Raw genomic sequence first — 21,213 nt, 5'->3', positions numbered from 1 at the left:
AGTGTGGAACAAGTCCACACCGACCCTCCGAAGAGTAACCCACCCAGACCCATTTCCCTTTGACTAATGCACCTAACACTATGGGCAATTTAGCATGGCCAATTCACCAGACCTGCACATCTTTGTGACTGTGGGAGGAAACCAGAGCACCCGGAGGAAACCCACGCAGACACGGAGAGAATGTGCAAACTCCAGATAGACAGTCACCCAAGGCTGGAATCGAACCTGGGACCCTAGTGCTGTGAAGCAGCATTGCTAACCACTGAGCCACCATGCCGCCCCAGGAAGTACAGGTTGCACCAGAACTGGAGGGGAACCAATATCCTGAGCAGGAGGTTTGCTAAAGCTCTTCATGAGGTTTAAACCAGATTGGCAGGAGAGTAGGAACCTGAGCTACAGATCAGATGATGGGGTAGGTAGTGAACAGCCAGCTACACCATGCAGACAGTCTATGAGGAGGGATAGGCACTGGATAGGACAAAGGTGCAGTCAGTGTGATGGATTGAAGTGTGTCTATTTTAATGCAATAAGTATCAGGAGGGAACTGCAATGTTGTGGCCACCACGGAGTAGGAATGGTTGTTGGATGTTCCAGGGTTTAGGTGTTTCAAAAGGAATAGGGGAGAGGTAAAAGAGGTGGGAGAGTGGCATTGCTAAACAGGGATAGTATCACAGCTGCAGAAAGGGAGGTTCTCAGGGAGAGTTTGTCTACAGAGTCAGTATGGGTGGAAGTCAGAAACAGGAAAGCAGTCACTTTATAAGGAGTTTTCTATAGACCCCCCCCAATAGCAACAGAGACACAGGAGCAGATTGGGAGGCAGATTTTGGAAAGATGCAGAAGGAACAGGGTTGTTGTCATGGGTGACTTCAACTTCCCTAACATTGATTGGAACTTCCTTAGTTCAAATAGTTTGGATGGAGCAGTTTTTATCAAGTGTGTCCAGGAAGGGTTCCTAACTTAATATAGAGATAAGCTAACTCGAGGAGGGGGGCATATTGGATTTGGTACTTGGCAATGAACCATACCAGGTGTCAGATCTCTCGGTGGGAGAGCATTTCAGTGATTGTGATCACAACTCCCTGACCTTTATTATAGTCATGGAGAGGGATAGAAGCAAAAGGTATGGGAAAGTATTTAATTGGAAGGGAGGGAATAACAATGTTATTAGGCAGGAACTGTGAAGCATAAGAGTGAGAACAGATGTTCTCAGGGTAATGCACAACAGAAATGTGGAGATGGTCTAGGGAGCACTTGCTGATAGTGCTGGACTGGTTTCTCCCATTGAGGCAAGGAAGGGATGGTAGGGTGAAGGAACCTTGGGTGACAAGAGATGTGGAACATCTAATCAATAGGAAGAAGGAAGCTTACTTAAGATTGACAACATCTGTTGAAGGGGCAGTGCTCCGAAAGCTAGTACTTCCAAATAAACCTGTTGGACTTTTAAACTTTGTCCACCCCAGTCCAACATCGGCACCTCCAAATCATACTTAAGTTTGAGGAGGCAAGGATCAGACAGGGCTCTCGAGGGTTACAAGGTAGCCAGGAAGGAATTGAAGAATAGACTTAGGAGGGTTAGAAGGTGGCACAAAAAACCTTTCGTAGGTAGGATTAAGGAAAATCCCAAGGCATTCTACACTTATGTGAGGAACAAGAGGATGGCCAGAGTGAGGGTAGGGCCAAACGGGGATAGTGGAGGGAACCTGTGCCTGGAGTCAGAGGTGGTAGGGGAGGTCCTTAATGAACGCTTTGCTTCAGTATTCACTACTGAGAGGGACCTTGACATTTCTGAGGAAACAGATTGATATGCTTGAACAGGTTGATGTTAAGATGGAGGATGTGCTTAAATATTTCAAAGACATAAGGATAGATAAGTCCCCTGGGCCAGATGGGATATACCCAAGTTTACTTCAGGAAGGAAAGCAAGAGATTTCTACACCTTCAGCAGTGACCTTTGTGGCCTCTCTGTCCATTGGAGTAGTGCCATATGATTGGAAGGTGGCAAACATTATTCCCTTGTTCAAGAAAAGGGAATAGGGATAATTCTGGGAATAACAGACCAGTCAGTCAGTTTTACATCCATGGTGGGCAAATTATTGGAGAGGATTCTGAGAGACAAGATTTATGATTACTTGGAAAACCATAGTCTGATTCAAGATAGTCAACACGGTTTTGAGAGGGGTAGGTCATGCCTCACAAACCTTATTGAATTCTTTGAGGATGTGACAAAACACATTGATGAAGGTAGAGCAGTGGATGTAGTGGATTTTAGCAAAGTGTTTGATAAGGTTCCCCATGGTAGGCTCATTCAGAAAGTAAAGAGGCATGGGATACACGGAAACCTGTCTGGCTGGATATAAAATTGGCTGGCCCACAGAAGACAGAGAGTGGTAGTAGATAGGAAGTATTCAGCCTGGAGCTCAGTGACCAGTGATGTTCCACAGCAATCGGCTCTGGGACCTCTGTTCTTTGTGATTTTTATAAATGACTTGGATGAGGAAGTGGAACAGTGGATTAGTAAGTTTGCCGGTGACACGTAGGTGGATGGAGTTGTGAATAGTGTAGAGGGCTGTTGGAGGTTGCAACGGTACATTGACAGGATGTAGACCTGGGATGATAAGAGGCTAATGGAGATTAACCTGGAAAAGTGTTTAGTGATTCACTTTGCAAGGTTGAATTTGAATGCAGAAAATAGGGTTAATTCTTGGTAGTGTGGAGGAACAGAGAGATCTTGGGGTCCATGTCCATCGATCCCTCAAAAGTTCTCACCCAACTTGATAGGGTTAAGAAAGTGTATGGTGTGTTGACTTTCATTGGCAGGGGGGATTGAGTTCAAGAGCCGCGAGGTTATGCTGCAGCTCTATAGAGCCCTGGTTAGACCACATTTAGAATGGGTGGCTATCACGGTGGCACAGTGGTTAGCACTGCTACCTCACAGTGCCAGAGACTCAGGTTCAATTCCCACTTCAGGCAACTATCTGTGTTGAGTTTGCACATTCTCCCAGTCTCTGCGTGGGTTTCCTCCGGGTGCTCCGGTTTCCTCCCACAGTCCAAAAATGTGCAGGTTAGGTGAATTGGCCATGCTAAATTGCCCATAGTGTTATGTGGTAGGGGTAAATGTAGGGGAATGGGTCTGGGTGGGTTGCTCTTTGGAGGGTCGGTGTGGACTTGTTGGGCCGAAGGGCCTGTTTCCACACTGTAAGTAATCTAATCTAATCAGAATATTGTGTTCAGTTCTGGTCACCTCATTATAGGAAGAATGTGGAAGCTTTAGAGAGGGTGCACAGGAGATTTACGAGGATGCTTCCTGGAGGGGAGAGCATGTCATATGAAGGAGGAACTAGGGCTTTTCTCATTGGATTGGAGCAAAGAAGGATGAGATGTGACTTGATAGAGGTATACAAAATGATGAGAGGCATAGATAGAATGGATAGCCAGAGACCTTTTCCCAGGGTAGAAATGGCTATCATGAGGGGGCATAATTTTAGGGTAATTGGGGGAAGATTTCGGTGAGATGTCAGGGGTATGTTCTTTACACAGAGTGGTGGGTCTGTGGAATGCACAGCCAGCAGTGATAGTAGAGTCAGATACATGAGGGACATTTAAGCAACTCTTGGTTAGGCACATGGAAGATTGTACAATGAAGGCTTTATACGTTAGTCTGAGCTTAGAGTAGGATAAAAGGCCAACACAACACAGAGGGCCGAAGGGCCTGTACTGTTCAATGTTTTGTGTTGTGTCTCGTTGGACAAAAGCAGAAATTGCTGGAGAAATTCAGCAGGTCGGGTCACATCTCAGATGTACAGCATGGAATCAGACCCTGTGATCCAAACTGGCCATACTAACCAGATATCCTACATTAATCTAGTCCCACTTGCCAGCACTTGGCCTAAATCCCTCTAAACCCTTCCTATTCCTATACCTATTGAGATGCCTTTTACAATGCTGCAATTGTACCAGATTCCACTACCTTCTCTGGCAGCTCATTCCATACATGTACCACCCTCTACATCAAAACACTGCCCTTTAAATCCCTTTTAAAATCTTTCCCCTCTTACCTATCCTTATCTCAATTTCATAAGCCTCAAGGTAACCCCTCAGCCTCTGTCACTCCAAAGAAAACAGTCCCAGACTGTTAAGCCTCACTCTACAGCTCACTCACTCTAACCCTGGACAACATCCTTGTAAACATTTCAGGTAACATCGTTGGGACTCCCACACACACCAAACAAGCCCACCCCCCTGTGGCCGAACATTTCAAACCCCCCTCTGCCAAGGACATTCAAGTCCTGGGCCTCCTCCACCACCAAATGCAAGCCACCTGATGACTGGAGGAAGAACACCTCATCTTCCACCTTGGGACCCTCCAACCACACAGCATCAATGTCAGTTTCACCGGTTTCCTTATCTCCCCTTCCACCTCATCCCAGATCCCACTCTCCAACTCCACACTGCCCTCTTGATCAGCCCTACCTGTCCACCCTCCTTCCCACCTATCCGCTCCACCATCCTCTCCGACCTATCACCTGAATCTACCTATTGCCTTCCCAGCTACCTTCCTCCCACCCCCACCCTCCTATTTATCTCTCCGGCCCCTTCCCACCTCCTGCATTCCTGAAGGGCTTATGTCCAAATCATCAACTTCCCTGCTCTTCGGATGCTGCCTGACCTACTGTACTTTTCCAGTACCATACTTCTCGCCCCCAACATCCTTGTAAATCTTTCCTACACCAGCTGAGGAGAGAACAGAGTTAACGTTGAGTCCAGTAAAGAAGAGTCACTGGACTCAAAATATTAACTCTTTCTCGGTATCCACAGATGCTGCCAAAACTGCTGAGTTTCTCCAGCAATTTCTGCTTTTGTTTCACATTTACAGCATCGGCAGCCGTTTAATTTTAAATGCTCTTAGGGTCTGAGGCAACACTTACAAGGAATGGTGCCAGTCCAGCCTTTCTCAATACATTTAATAAATGGGCCATAAGGAAAGTATTTGGCTTATGCCACACATCAGTCCTGATATCACTGAATGGTAGAATGGGCTGAATGGCCTACTCCTGTTCCTATGTTCTTTGACTGCCCTTTGTACTGGACTCAGTCCAAGGCCATCAGCGACTCTGCTAGTGATCATTGTGAACCAAAAGGGCTTAATCATGTGTCAGTTTTTTGAAGAAGTAACAAAGAGGATTGATGAGGGCAAAGCGGTAGATGTGATCTATATGGACTTCAGTAAGGCATTCGACAAGGTTCCCCATGGGAGACTGTTTAGCAAGGTTAGATCTCACGGGATACAGGGAGAACTAGCTATTTGGATTCAGAACTGGCTCAAAGGTAGAAGACAGAGGGTGGTGGTGGTGGAGGGTTGTTTTTCAGACTGGAGGCCTGTGACCAGTGGAGTGCCACAAGGATTGGTGCTGGGCCCTCTACTTTTTGTCATTTACATAAATGATTTGGGTGTGAGCATAAGAGGTACAGTTAGTAAGTTTGCAGATGACACCAAAATTGGAGGTGTAGTGGACAGCGAAGAGGGTTACCTCAGATTACAACAGGATCTTGACTAGATGGGCCAATGAGTTGAGAAGTGGCAGATGGAGTTTAATTCAGATAAATGCAAGGTGCTGCATTTTGGGAAAGTAAATCTTAGAGACATAAGATGATCAATGGTTAGATAGGGTGGACAGGGAGAGCCTTTTTCCAAGTATGGTGACGGCGAGCACGAGGGGCCATGGCTTTAAATTGAGGGGTGATAGATATAGGACAGATGTCAGAGGTAGTTTCTTTACTCAGAGAGTAGTAAGGATATGGAATGCTTTGCCTGCAATGGTAGTAGATTCGCCAACTTTAAGTACATTTAAGTCGTCATTGGACAAGCATATGGAAGTACATGGAATAGTGTCGGTTAGATGGGCTTCAGATTGGTATGACAGGTCGGCGCAACATCGAGGGCTGAAGGGGCTGTACTGCGCTGTAACGTTCTATGTTCTTAGCAGGACCTTTACACTTAATGGTAAGGTCCTAGGGAGTGTTGCTGAACAAAGAGACCTTGGAGTGCAGGTTCATAGCTCCTTGAAAGTGGAGTCGCAGGTAGATAGGATAGTGAAGAAGGCGTTTGGTATGCTTTCTTTTAAATCGGTCAGAGTATTGAGTACAGGAGTTGGGAGATCATGTTGCAGCTGTACAGGACATTGGTTAGGCCTCTGTTGGAATATTGCATGAAATTCTGGTCTCCTTCCTATCAGAAAGATGTTGTGAAACTTGAAAGGGTTCAGAAAAGATTTACAAGGATGTTGCCAGGGTTGGAGGATTTGAGCGATAGGGAGAGGCTGAACAGGCCTGGGCTGTTTTCCCTGGAGCGTCAGAGGCTGAAGGGTAACCTTATAGGGGCTTACAAAATTATGAGGGGCATGGATAGGGTAAATAGGCAAAATCTTTTCCCTGGGGTCGGGGAGTCCAGAACTAGAGGGCATAGGTTTAGGGTGAGAGGGGTAAGATATAAAAAGAGACCTAAGGGGCAACTTTTTCACACAGCGGGTGGTACGTGTATGGAATGAGCTGCCAGAGGAAGTGGTGGGGGTTGGTACAATTGCAACATTTAAGAGGCATTTGGATGGGTATATGAATAGGAAGAGTTTGGAGGGATATGGGCCGGTTGCTGGCAGGTGGGACTAGATTGGGTTGGGATATCTGATCGGCATGGACAGGTTGGAGCGAAGGGTCTGTTCCCATTCTGTACATTTCTAGGACTCTATAACTGGGCACCAAAGATGAAACTCAATTATAAAACCAAAAAGATAATGGTCTGAAGGGTCTGTTTCCATGTTGTACAACTCCAAGACTCCTAATAGAGTGCTTTAGCTGGTACAGTGGCTCGGAGTTAGGCAAGCTTGCCAACACAGTGCACGAGACGCAATGCCCTTGGACACCCTTGAGGGGAGGGTTTCCAGGTTCCACACTCTGCCTTACACCCAGTTCCAACACACACTGAACCTTCAGAGGAGCTTCACATGGTTGATTTCAGAGCTGACAGGGTCTGCCGTATGACAAGAGGTTGAGCAGTTCAGTGTCTATGTAAAAGAAGGTTTCCTCATACAGGCCAAACTAGAATGAGAAGGCATAGTTTTAGCATACAGGGTAGCAGATTTTAAAAGAGAGGCAAAGAAATTACTTCTCTCAAAAGGTTGTGGAATTCACTTCCTCAGAGCGCCGTGGATGCAGGGACCATTGAGTAAATTAAAAAAAAAAGAGGGGAAAGGCAGATTATTAGTTGAAGGTTTATAGAGAGTGAACAAGAAAGTGGAGTTGAGGCCTTGAGATCTGCCATGGTTGCATCAGAGTATGGAGCAGGCTCAAGGGGCTGAATGGCCTACTCCTCCTCCTTGTTTTTACACCATGTTCTAGAATTGGAAAAGCAGGTAGGCTCCTGACAAGGGGAAAGGGATAGGGGCATATTTTGTCTGAAAGCAAACAAACCCCTGCCCCCCCCCCTTTCCCTCTGTCGACTGGCCTGGAAATTTTAAAACATAATTATCGAGTTGCTAGGCAGCCGAGTAAAAATAATTTTTAAAAATTTTTCACGTCTTTGTAAAGATTGCATGTCAGGCACACAGTCATTTTCTCATGATTTTATTTTCCCCCAACCATGTCTTCCTTTCACTTGAAACTCTCTCTCCCCAACTTCAGAAAGTCCAAAACACACTCATCAGCACAGGACCAACTAGCTCCTTGTGGGGGAGCCCAAAACTAGAGGGCAGAGGTTTAAGGGGAGAGGAGAAAGATATAAAAGGGACCCAAGGGGCAACCTTTTCACACAGAGGATGGTACGTGCATGGATTAATCTGCTAGAGGAAGTAGTGGAGGCTGATAAAATTAGGAACATAAAAAGACATCTGGATAGATACATGAATAGGAAGTGTTTATAGGGATATGGGTCAAATGCTGGCAAATGGAACTAGATTAATTCGGGATACAGTCAGCTCAGCTTTAATGTGGTAGTTCCATTTTTGTCCAATCCAGTGGTAAGAAAATCACGTAATAACAGCACCATTTAACCTAATGGGGCCGCAATCACATTTAAAGTGTGTATTGGTTATAAAGTTTGTGCTTTAGTAACAGAGTTCTCAATTCATCAATTTCATAAAAACAAATTTGCATTAACGAAATGCGCGTTATAGCAGAATGACCTGTATCTGGTTGGTATGGTTGGACAGAGAGGTCTGTTTCCGCGCTGTATATCTCTATGACTCCATGCTTTATTGGCAATGCTATATCTGCTGCCATTTCTTCCCAATGTAATTATATAATTTTACTTGCCTGAAAGAATTTTTATTTCACTACAACTGTTTGATTCTCTTCAATGCTGTACTGGAGGGCTTCCCCACGTATTACAAAAACAAAACAGCTCCCACTTTATCCAGAGCTTCGTTGTGTCAATCCCGTTGTTCAGAGATCTAAATAAAATGATTCCCACTTTAAATACTGAATGATTTGCACTCCTCGTGGTTTAATTTAAAAGATTCCAGTCTTTAAATTGGGGTATTCTGGAGTATTGTCTGCCTTTTCTCAGCCTGAAACCCATCTCCCAAATTTCCTATCCTAGGTTTTTAATCTACTCAACATTAATCACTTCATTAGCCTTGTGTCGCCCCCATGTCTGTGGTCTCAGATTAATATTTACTCTATGTGCCTCCATCCCCTGGTTTTTGTCTCGGACGTCTTGTGTTGCCCACTCAATAAAAGGCAGCAAAGTTTGATCGGAGTTTTAAGCGATTCTTTTGAACTTCTCATTTTTATATAGTGTGGATTTCCGTACATTTTTTAAAAACTTCTCCTGGTCTACCAGTGCTGTTATGCTTCACCCAAAGCATCCAGCGTCTTTTAGATCACTGCTGTGCTCTGACTGGAGACTGCTCTCAAAGAGACCACCTCACTTCTTAACCTGGAATGTTCTCCTTCCTCAGTGGAGTTGCTAACTCTCCTGGTGCCGTGTCTCACTCTTAGTGGATCAGAGATTTTTTTTTAAACCATTCACCGGAGCATGCTTCCTCACGGAGGATTGCCACGAGGATTTCATGTGCAGCATTCTTCAAATCTTCAGCTCGACCCCTGCTGCTGATGGTGCTATTTGAGCAGGCAACTTTAAATAGAGAGAGTGTGAAGATCTCACAGCACTATTCACCATGTTAAGACAAATCCACATCGCTGCTCACCATATTGTATGGACACGCCAGCTCACTATGCTGTATGGAGTCACAGCTCATAATAAAATGTTGTTACCACTAACCACTAAGTGAAGAGTCTGCTTGCTCACCCCAGACACACACACACACACACACACTTTGTGGGGTGAATTTGTACTTGCAGAGTTACATTGCACTTTGCTCAAAAACTGCATACATTCATGTAGAACTCCGAGTTCAAAAACTGCATGAATTTATGTAAAACTCTGTTATCTCACTTTTTAGATTAGAATCAATCTAAACATCAGGTCATAGACAGAGAACACAGGGGGCCAACACCTTCAACATATTGTCTAGCTATCACCATTGTTAACAGCTAACCCGAGAATGCAACTTTTAAAAAAAGGTTTTGTGATTTACACATGAAAGAAGTGAAACTATCACTGTATTCTAACAGATGAAAGGCTTAACAGGGGACAATCAAGTTTTCAATGTATAATTTCAGTTACATCACGCTGTAAATTTTTGCTATAAATTCTGTGTTACGATCGGGCCCTCCACAATCACCTGATGAAGGTGCATCGCTCCAAAAGCTAGTGTGCTTCCAATTAAACCTGTTGGACTATAACCTGGTGTCGTGTGATTTTTAACTTTGCTTGCTCCTAGTATGGTCAAGAAAAAACACTACCTGCACCAGTTAGAAGAGCCTCTTGCCATTAAGATACAGTTTATTGCACATTAATATTTTGTTACAGGTTATATTGACATGACATTGTTATAGCGATTTTGAGGAGAACCAGATGTTAGACCTTCAAAATCATGAACTGTTCTGCCCATAAGTCCAAGGGACAATTTCATAGCAGGAGGTGCTTATAGCGCCCCTCAGCATTAACTCTTTTCAGATCCACAACCACAGCCACCTTCCAGGACTTGGGCACAACAACAGTCATCCCAACCATAAGAGCGATCCTTCTCTCACGTCACACCTCCAAAACCCTCCCGGTTTCAACCTTGCAAATTTCCCTCAGGCTATTTCCCCTAAAACTCCAAAATATGGCTCGTTTCATCATCCATGAAATTAGGCACAAGGCATCATTTTCGACTCTGACTGAATGACAGTGCAGTCTCTAAGAGAGGACTGCCTCCCAGCTCAAGAGCCAGTCAGTTGCGGAGGGAGCAAAAATGTTACATTTCTCAAAAAAAAGCCTTCCTTTTAAAGATTTTCAAAGGCCACTTCAAAATCATTACTTTTGCATCTATTCCACCTCCTCTCTTACCCTTAGAGACCTCACCCAGACTCCCGCAAGGACACCTGGCCCAGCAATTCTTGGATACGCATAAAAACAAAAAAGAAAAACAAACCTCTCTAACACAAGGTGGGCTGTGTGCCAAAGTGATGAGAACGTTGGCAAGGGTGAACCCAACTTCAGCCCACAGGAACCACCCGCGGTCAGATAATTTATTTTTCAGGAAAAGTTCACACAAGAAACAAAAAAAAATGTTATAACAAATGCAGAGAAATGTTGCCATTCCTGGAACGAACATTTTCTCGACAACACTCTGACAGCATTCCAACAGATAGTGCCAGAAATTCTCCAGAACCTATTTCACAAATAGCAGAAAATAAAAATACAATTACATGTAAAATCTTCTGTCCCATCAAGTTTGACAGATGATACAGCGCCACATAAATATCCTCTCTTGCAGACTGGGAGTGCTCCTTCAATTAAACTTTGGTTGTTACGGCAACAATGTGGTGACATTCATTGCTGTTGTCTGGCTGTCTCTGGCTTTCTCTGGCACCGGAGGTGGCTCACTGACTGACCCCAGAGGACTGCGGGATCTGTCTGTCCTTTGGGCAGGTGCAGATGAAGGGATTAGAAAGGGCTAGGAGAATGCGGTGGGTCATTCCTGATCAAAACCACTTCCTCAAGAGGAGCCAATTGTGCCATTCCTTGGACCCTCAGCAATCACATACATGGGATATAAAGCTACAAGCTAGTCAGTCCAAACAGTCTGTGCCAGTATTAAAAAAGGTGAAGTCTCCATAGTCTAACCAGATCATAGGGCTGTTCTCTCAGAGAAAGAGAGATGACTTGGTGGTGGCTTGGCCTGAGGGTCACTACATCTTAAATGAGAGGTTGAGAAGGAACCTTCATACTGACGTCAGTAAGAATTGAACCCGTACTGTTGGCATCACAAACAACTGAGCTCCCTTGAAGCAGCTGGGGTGGGGGATAGTCACATATCTCCCTCTGGAAAGTGCCTTTACAAAGGAGGTCTGAAGAAAGATGCCGAGATTCATCCTGAGCACCTCCGGACACAGTACTGTACTCTATAGTTTGTTCCCGGGGGGGGGAAAAGGAGATGCTTCTCAGTCTGCATGAAACGTGTTGGTCTTCCAGACCATAGGAATTGGCCTCAACTGAATGTTGGCGAAAGTGACGACCAGCATCTGCAGTCCTCAGAGTCGAGATTAGAGTGGTGCTGGAAAAGCACAGCAGGTCAGACAACATCCAAGGAGCAGGAAAATCGACATTTCGGGCAAAATTCCTGATGAAAGAATCAGGAATCACGCCTCAACAAGGGCTTTTGCCCAAAACATCTATTTTCCTGCTCCTCAGATGCTGCCTGACCTGCTCTCAACTGCATGTTGCAGACTGGCTCATTCCAAGATCCAGGAGTATGTGCCAAGGAACACACGAAAGCTTGGGGCAGCTGCCAGCAAGGTATCGTGGGGAAAGACCACAGTTTGAGGTCTTCCTGCTGAAGGTAAATGGGGGTCCATTCAATTATCAGACCCTCCTGGTGCCTCAAATACTTGTACAAAAATGTATTTACATGCAAGACATGCCTTTGTAGCAGCAAACTACCACAGACGTTGGATTCTGAATTGAAAACAAAAAATGCTGGAGATTACAGAGACAGAGACAGAGACAGAGAGAGCCCGTTTCAAATCTAGATGACTCTTCAGAGCTTCAGACTCTTCAGATGAAGAGTTATCTAGACTCAAAATGTTAGCTTGATTTCTCTCCACGGATAAACAGAGAATAAAGTACAAAACAGCACAGGCCCTTCGGCCCTCCAAGCCTGCACTGACACATTCTGCCCTTTCATAGTAAAAGTGTCTTCACTTGCAGGATCCATATCCCTCTATTCCCTTCCTATTCATATATTTGCCCAGGTGCTTCTTGATGCTGCTATTGTGTCTGCTTCCACCACCTCCTCTAGCAGCTTGTTCCAGGATCTCACCACCCTTGGTGTTAAAAAAAAAACTTGCCTTGCACATCTCTTTTAAACGTGCCCCTTCGCACCTTGAACTTGTCCCCCCTAATAACTGACCCCTCTTGGTGGGGATAAAGCCTCATACATTTCCACTCTAGCCATGCCATTCACAATCTTATAAACTTGTGCTGCCTGACCTGCTGTGATCTCCAGCATTTTTTGATTTTCAGGTAAGAGATGCCTTTGATTTGTTTGTTGGCTAGAGTCAAACTTTGATGTCTGTTCATTTCCTTGATATGCTACTGTACAGAACTGAATTGTATTCATATATGTATAAAACAATGTATATTTTTGAAATTAAAAAGAACACTCATACCAGTACTAATGACCCACTTAAGCTTCCTATCATCTATCCTCATTTAAAAGCTCCCATCACAATCCCTTGTATGTGCCTAGTTTCCCCTTAAATTTATTCACATTGTTCACAGGTACTCCCCGCTTTCAGAAAGCGGAGCATTCCTATGAAACCTTTTGTAAGTCAAAATGGCATAAAGTGACAAAGCATTAATTTATATGGGAAAAAGTTTGCCTTCATAAAAGCGAAAATCCTCTTTGGATTTCTTTTGGTCAGCGAAAACGTGTACTAAGGTAGGTCATATTGTGAAAGTGGCGTAAAGTGAACTTTCAAGAAATAGGAGTTACCTGAACTTCAACCACTTCGTGTGTGTGTGTGTGAGAGAGTGTGAGTGAGATCCATGCTCTCAAGGACAATTCTTCTCTACATCATAATGGATTTCTTTCACCGATGGCCTCTCGGTGCACTCTTTCTCACAATACTTCAAAACATCACAAACAGGAGGAGTAGGCCACTCTGCCCTTAGATTCTGGATCAGTGGTGCTGGAAGAGCACAGCAATTCAGGCAGCATCAGAGGACAGGCAAAATCGAGGTTTCGGGTAAAAGCCCTTCATCAGGAATAAAGCTTAAAACGTTTCGGGCAAAAGCCCTTCATCTTTATTCCTGATGAAGGGCTTTTGCCCGAAACGTCGATTTTGCCTGTCCTCGGATGCTGCCTGAATTGCTGTGCTCTTCCAGCACCACTGATCCAGAATCTGGTTTCCAGCATCTGCAGTCATTGTTTTTACACTCTGCCCTTAGAGTCTGCCCCAACAGGCTCACTGTGATCATGGCTGATTGTCCAACTCTACCTTGTTCCTGTTTACTTCCCATGCTGACACCAAATGGACAGCACAGCTGGCAAATGACAAACTTCCCCCGAAATCCCTTAAAAAAAAGGATAAAGTTTTAAACAAAAACAAAAACACTAAACTCAAATCACAAGCTGAACATTTTGCATGGCTTGGTGAAATATTTGAAGATTCACAAATAGATGACGTGTTAGTGAATTAGATGGGATCTTTATACTGTGTTGTAACTCACCCAGAGACTGGGAAGCACCAAATCGTAGTCTGATCGATCTTTGAGCCGGTGGCAAATTGAGACGGTATCCATACTGCTGTCCCAAAGCACGAAACGTTCTTCCCAAAAAAAAAGTGTAGCCCCTTTTTGTTTTATAAAATCAAAATGTGGCTGCCTACTGTGTTTTTACATTCACTCGGAGGCAGTCCCTCAGGATCAAGGATAACTTATTTCCACTCGGACGCTGCCTGAGCTACTGTGCTTTTCCAGCACCACTCTGATCTGCAATCCTCACTTTTGCCTGGTTTCCACTCCATATCAGTGGTTCTGTAACATCCAGCGCCCACAGTCTGCTGCCTCTGTTTCATGTTGGCAAGCTCAGGTTGATGGGGTGTTTGGAGGATTGCACGTTCCGACACCTCAACTTCAACCCTGCACGTTCCAGATTCAGTCCCTCCATGTGAATGATAGCTGTATTTTATGTTTTTTCCTCACTGAAAAGGTGATGGCGGCGACGCAGGCCCGGCGGCAAAAGATGGCATCTGAAAATCACCAACTTCATCAGTGGTTGGGTCCAGCACTGGTGGCGAAGGGGCATCACAGTGACATCGATGAGGTTGGCATAGCAACGAGAGATGGGACTCTGACATTGGTTGGTCTGGCTCAGGTGGTAGGGGAGGACAATCGGCCCAGCTGAAGTTAAACTGAGTGGTCTGTAATTACTGGGTTTTCCAAGCCACCTTTTTGAACAGGTTGGAATAGTTTGTAATTCCCCAGTTCTCTAGCACCTCACCTGGGTATAGGGAAGACTGAAAGATTACAGCCAGTGCCCCTGCAATTCCTAACTTCTTTCAGCATCCTTGGATACATCTCATCCATTCCCGGTGCCTTGGAAACTTTAAGCACCAACAGTCTATCCAACACTTCCTTCTTATCTGCCTAGTGACAGAGTTTCCTCCTCAGTCATTATTATGCCATGGGGAAAGACAGATGCAAAGTATTCACTGAATACATCAGCCATACCTCTGGTTCCTAATATGGAGCTACTCCCTTGAAATCACTTATTAATTATACCCCTATAGAGGATTTTGTGGTTCACATTTACGACTGCCAGTTTCTCCACTTCTCTTTGCGTCTCTATGTACACCTTTTCACCTGCCCTCTGACTCTTCAGTCTTCCTCATGGCTTTCATTTGTAGATTCCACCTGACAGCTGTCATAAATACTCATTTTCTTCTTTATCTTAATTTCTAAATCAGTTTTTACCGAGGGAGCTCTGGATTTGTTTACTCTAACTTTGTCTCTTGAGGGAAGAGACCTTGGCTGTGCCCAACACATTGGGCTGCTTTCACCCAAAGCATTGTTCCTACCAGTCTATCTGGCACTGCTCTGCCCTTAACCCATTGAAGCCTGTTCTCTCTCGTTCATTAACCTTGCTCTGGATTGCCTATCGTCCTTTTCTATCATTCTAAATCTCACAATACAATGAATATCATGTTGAAATGACAACCCGCCCCAATGCTACGTGATCTCATTGGCATATTTAACCAGATCCAACAGTGCATCTTGTTGGATTGGACATACACTGCTGTAGAAACTTTTTCGAAACATAATATAGGAATATTTTCTCCCCTTCACTCTTCATTCTCCCACTGTCCTAATCTACATTTGAATAGAGGCTCCCATTATAATTAATCTATAAATATTGGCATTTCTCTATGATTTCCCTGCAGACCATGCCAATTGGACAGTGGCATATCGAATGCATTAAGCAACGCTGTTGCACCTTTTCTGTCCCTTTTCTCAAAATAAATTGATTTGATCTTTGATCCAACAGACAATAGACAATAGTTGCAGGTGTAGGCCATTCTGCCCTTCGAGCTTGCACCACCATTCAATATGATCATGGCTGATCATCCTTAATCAGTATCCTGGGTCCATCCATGGTCCTGGGCCCAATGATCCATCTGGGTCATCCTCTCCAAAAGCAGCATGGAATCTTTAACATTAGTCTACAAAGGGCAGACAGACATTCTGCTTTAAACATCTCATCTGAAAGCACCTCTGACAGAGCAGCACCCCTTCAGTACAGCACCGGGAGTGCAAGTCTGGATATTGGACAAGTGCAAGTCTCGACTCGAATGGCATCTATCTGCTCAGTCGGGATTCTATAATATTAGATTAGAATCAGAAAATCCCGACACAATAAGGAAGCAGGCCATTTGGCCCATCGAGTCCACACCAACCCTCAGAACAGCATCCCACCCAACCCCCATAACCCTGCACTTCCCGCAGCTAATCCACCCCGCCTGCACATCGCTGGACACTATGGGCAATTTAGCATGGCCAATCCACCTAATCCACAGATCTTTTTGGACTGTGGAAGGAAACTGGAGCACCCAGAGGAAACCCAAACAGACATGGGGAGAACATGCAAACACCACACAGACAGTCGCCAAAGGGTAGAATTGAACCCAGATCCTTGGCGCTGTGAAGCAGCAGTGCTATTCATGCCGCTCTCAAGGGTTGGTAGCTGGTTAAAAAAAGACAAAACCAAAATAAAAAGCAGCTTCATATACTGAAACACCCTCACCCTCCCACTACCTGCAGCAAAACTTAAGTATTACTGATATTTTCAATCAAGCCTGTCCCAGCATGTCTCAGTCCTGCTGTCAGCGTTCCCCACTGATATTCTGTAAAATAAAATTCACCCAGCCATTTAGCAACTGCCAAGGTTTAATTTGAGAAATCCCCATGTCCTTGTTGCTTTTCTCTGATTCAATCAAAAATGTGCAAGAAAATAAAAATGTGTCATTAAATCTTAAGGACATTACAACAGTGACTGTACGTCTTCGGTTGTAAAGTGTTTGAGATCAGCTGAGGCAGTGAAAGGTGAAGCATTCCCCTCCCTGTGCTCATTAGGAGGTGCCTAACCAACTGGTACCAGGCACATGCCTATTCTTTCATGAACAGGGCAAAAGTGGGAAAAGAAAAGAAAGAAAATCAACTTCTTTTGGACTTATTCAAGAATTAGACCGGAATTTTTAAAAAATAAAATCACAGAATCCAGTAAACCTATTTTCCTAGGAAGTTCAAAAACTTTCAGTCCATCCCAATGTGGGATAGGGATTAGGTGCTAGAAGCAGAAAGTGAGGACTGCAGATGCTGGAGACCAGAGTTGAAAAATGTGGTGCTGGAAAAGCACAGCAGGCCCGGCAGCATCCGAGGAGCAGGAGAATCGACGTTTCGGGCATAAACCCTTCTTCAGGATTTTTCAAAATTAGATACTAGAAGATCAGGCAACATTAGCTGATACAACAGCCCGATCCACATTAGAAGAATTTTCCTCTTCAACAGAGGCCATTCAACCCTAAAACTTATCCTCTATCTTGCACCTTAGTTCTATTTGATAATATAACAACATCACAAGTTCCATCAGACCATGGGAACCAACAACTGGGGTGCCATGACTGAACTGACACTGCTCATTGGTGGATAGCTCTTCAGTAACCTGCTCTCACTGTGAAACAACATTCCACAAACATCAGTGCGCTACTATCCGAATAACCTGTCCTGTTTGTGATGCTTGCAGAAGGCTAAATGTTGATCTGGACTTGAGGGAGAGCAATTTGGTTCTGCTCAATATTGTGCAGTGCACTCTTTCATCACCAGCCAAAAGGACAGAAGCAAAAACAGAATACGTCTCACCCATCACAATTCCTCATCTGAATCCAACCGTGGTTTACAATCCAACCTGTTGATGCCAGGGATCAGAGTCATAGTTCCGCACTCACATGGCCTTGAGTACTTCCTTGGAACTCAGTGGCAGTAAGCAGGGACATTGTGCTCAAGAGAAAACTGACACAACAACAAAAAAACAAACAGTCGGCAGCTCAGAGTTGGAATCCAAGGACGTAGTGAGCTTCGTTCAGTCTGTTTGACCTATCGATTCTTGGTCCACAGGGATCAATCTCATTATAGAATGATTTCACCAACTCTAAATTTAGCCTTTGTATTCCCAATTAATTAATCTTGCTCAAATATAGAACTGATTTTTGACATGGGGTAAAAAAAACAGCATAGGATACCTGCTACATATAGTGAAGGTTTAATCTAATCACAACAGGAGTTGCATCTTAACTGTTATGAACCAGACCAAACTCCCTCAAAATATATTAAGAAGATTGTCTAGACCCTAATTTCTTTCTTATTTTAAAAAGTGTAAGGCATTGCGTTCCAGATCAGTTTTATTCGTCAAACTATTGCTTAAAGCTAAAATACAGACAAATTTAGATTAGATTAGATTCCCTACAGTGTGGAAACAGGCCCTTCAGCCCAACAAGTCCACACCGACCCTCTGAACAGTAACCCACCCAGACCCATTTCCCTCTGACTAATGCAGTTAACACTATGGGCAATTTAGCACGGCCAATTCACCTAACCTGCACATCTTTGGACTGTGGGAGGAAACCGGAGCACCCGGAGGAAACCCATGCAGACATGGGGAGAATGTGCAAACTCCACACAAACTCCACACCGGAGGCTGGAATCGAACCTGGGACTCTGCTGCTAACCACTGAGCCACCGTGTCGCCAAACTTAAAGGGAAAAAAAAGTTGGTTTAACTGTAACAATTAAAATGAGAAACAAAATAATTGATATAATAAATTACAAATTGACTGTTGTTTCAATATAGTAACAGTCTATTTTACTGAATTTGCCTGTGCCAAGGGGGTGTCTATCTCACATCCAATACTAGCAGCAAGAAGAGAACCCCCAGCTTTTAGTTGTAAGGAGGAGTAAGAGCTTCCACATCCAGCTGCAAGTCTCTAGCAACTGCAGAAAACTAAAACTAAAAATCATGGTTCTGGGGGAGCTTGACCTCATCCATTCAGGCTGCTTCTATTGTTCCAGCATTTTTTTAAAAATCCAACGTCTCACAAGCTGTTTAATTTATTGGCTTTAGAGAAGACCACTCTTCACCTCTGTCTCAACCTTTCTTCAAAGAAAAACACCAGGACATAATACACCTCTTAAAACCACAGTACTATCACATGACATTTCAGGTATTACAAGATTGGACCCATACCATGAATTGCAATTTTGTTGATGTCAAAGTGAAATCCTATCTGCACCCAGCAGTGGGAATACGACCCACAGGCTGAAGTGGATCAGCCATATGATTGTGGCTATAAGCACAAGTTAGAAGTTGGGAACTCTTCAGCACATAACTCAGCTCCTGACTCCACAAAGCTCACTCAACACAAATTGGAAGTGTGACGGAATTTCACTTGCCTGGTTGAGAGCAGCTCCACCAAAACTCAACAAACTCGACACAAGGTAGCCCACGTGATTGGCACCCCGTCCACAATTTTCAACATTCCATCCCTCTACCGACACCATGATAGCAGTGAGTACCTTGCACAAGATGCACTGCAGATATTCACCACAGCTCCTTGGAAAGCAGTTTCCAAACCCCACAACCACCACCATCTTGGAAGACAGCAGATACATCAGAACATCATGACCTGCAAATTCCCCTCCAAGCACTCACTACCCAGATTTGGCAGTATATCACCATTCCTTTAGGGTCATTGGGTCAATGTTGTGAAACGTCCTTCCTAACAACACTGTGGATGCATCTACATATCATGGGCTGCAGCATTACAGGATTTCTCTCCACAATGCTGCCAGACCTTGCTGAACTTTGCGAGCAATTTCTACTTTCGTTTCCGATTTCCAGCATCTGCAGTCTTTTTGATTTCTAGACACATTCTGCACCTGCTCCACCTACAAAATTCCTGACATCCAGTCACTGGTTCATTTCGCAGGATACGAACCTACTAAACCAGAGTTAACCTGTCTGCTTTCAAACTCAGACAAACCCTGGCAGTTGATTGTCAATCATCGTTAATAGAGGCATTCTCCATGACAACACCAGCAGTATTTGGAGCCCACTTTCTGACCAAAGAATCCCTCTTCCCTCATGCAGTATAAATGCTGGCTTTGCCCTTGAATTATTTATATCTTGCGAATTATGTAATGGATTCAGGAGGAAAAGCTTTAACAAGTGCACGTTTTTGCAGTTACACTCAAGCTCTGGAGTACTAGAACGGTTTATAAGGATGTTGCCAGGGTTGGAAGATTTGAGCTAAGAGGAGTGGCTGAATAGGCTGGGGCTGTTTTGCCTGGAGCATCGGAGGCTGAGGGGTGACCTTATAGAGGTTTACAAAATTATGAGGGGCATGGATAGGGTAAATAGACAAAATCTTTTCCCTGGGGTGGGGGAGTCCAGAACTAGAGGGCATAAGTTTAGAGTCAGAGGGGAAAGATATATAACGGACCTAAGGGGCAACTTTTCACACAGAGGGTGGTACGTGTATGAAATGAGCTACCAGAGGAAGTGGTGGAAGCTGGTATAATAGCAATATTTAAATGGCATCTGGATGGGTATATGAACAGGAAGATTTTAGAAGGATATGGGCCAAGTGCTGGCAAATGGGACTAGATTAGGTTGGAACATCTGGTCAGCATGGACGAGTTGGACCACAGGTCTGTTTCCGTGCTGTACATCTCAATGACTCGACCCACCAACTACACAACACTACCTTCCTACATTAAGTAGAAAGCAAAAATAAACTCATTTTTCAGTCCTTCTCTCCGCAGTATACAGAAACACTAATAAAAGATAGAATTTTCGTCTTCAATGCCTTAATGATTTTGCTTTAAGGTTGCCCAGAGTAGCCAAATTCTGCCCCAATTCCATTTACACGTTTACTGACAACACTACCATTATCAGGTGGATCTCAAATAACGACGAGATAGAGTACAGGAAAGAGACTGAGTGTTTAGCAGTATGGTGTAAAGACAACAATCTCTCGATCAATGTCCGCAAAATGAAGGAGTTGGTTACTGACTTCAGGTGGAGTGGAGGGCATGGTCTGCATCAATGGTGCTGTGGTGGAGATGGTCAAGAGCATCAAGTTCCTGGGAGCGATGATCTGTCCTGGTCCACCCACATTGACAAAATGATCAAGAAAGCACAACAACATCTTTACTTCCTCAGGAGGCTAAGAAAATTCAGCATGTCCACAACCACTCCTTCTAAATTTTATAGATACACCATTGAGAGCATCCTATCCGGATGCACAGTGTGGTATGGCAACTGCTCTTCCTAAGACCGTAAGAAACTACAGAGTCGCGAACACAGCTCAGTCCATCACACAAACCAGCCTTCCATCCACTGACTCCACCTGCACTTCTCACTGCTTCAGAAAACCAACTCACATCAAAGACCCCTCCCACTCTGATTATACTTTCTTCCACCCTCTTCTGTCAGGTAGAAGATACTAAAGTTTGAATACATGTACCAATAGACTCAAGAACAGTTATCAGGCTTTT

The sequence above is a fragment of the Chiloscyllium plagiosum genome, chromosome 1 (assembly GCF_004010195.1).
Source record: "Chiloscyllium plagiosum isolate BGI_BamShark_2017 chromosome 1, ASM401019v2, whole genome shotgun sequence".
Lineage (NCBI taxonomy): Eukaryota > Metazoa > Chordata > Chondrichthyes > Orectolobiformes > Hemiscylliidae > Chiloscyllium > Chiloscyllium plagiosum.
Note: the sequence above shows the minus strand (reverse complement) of the source record.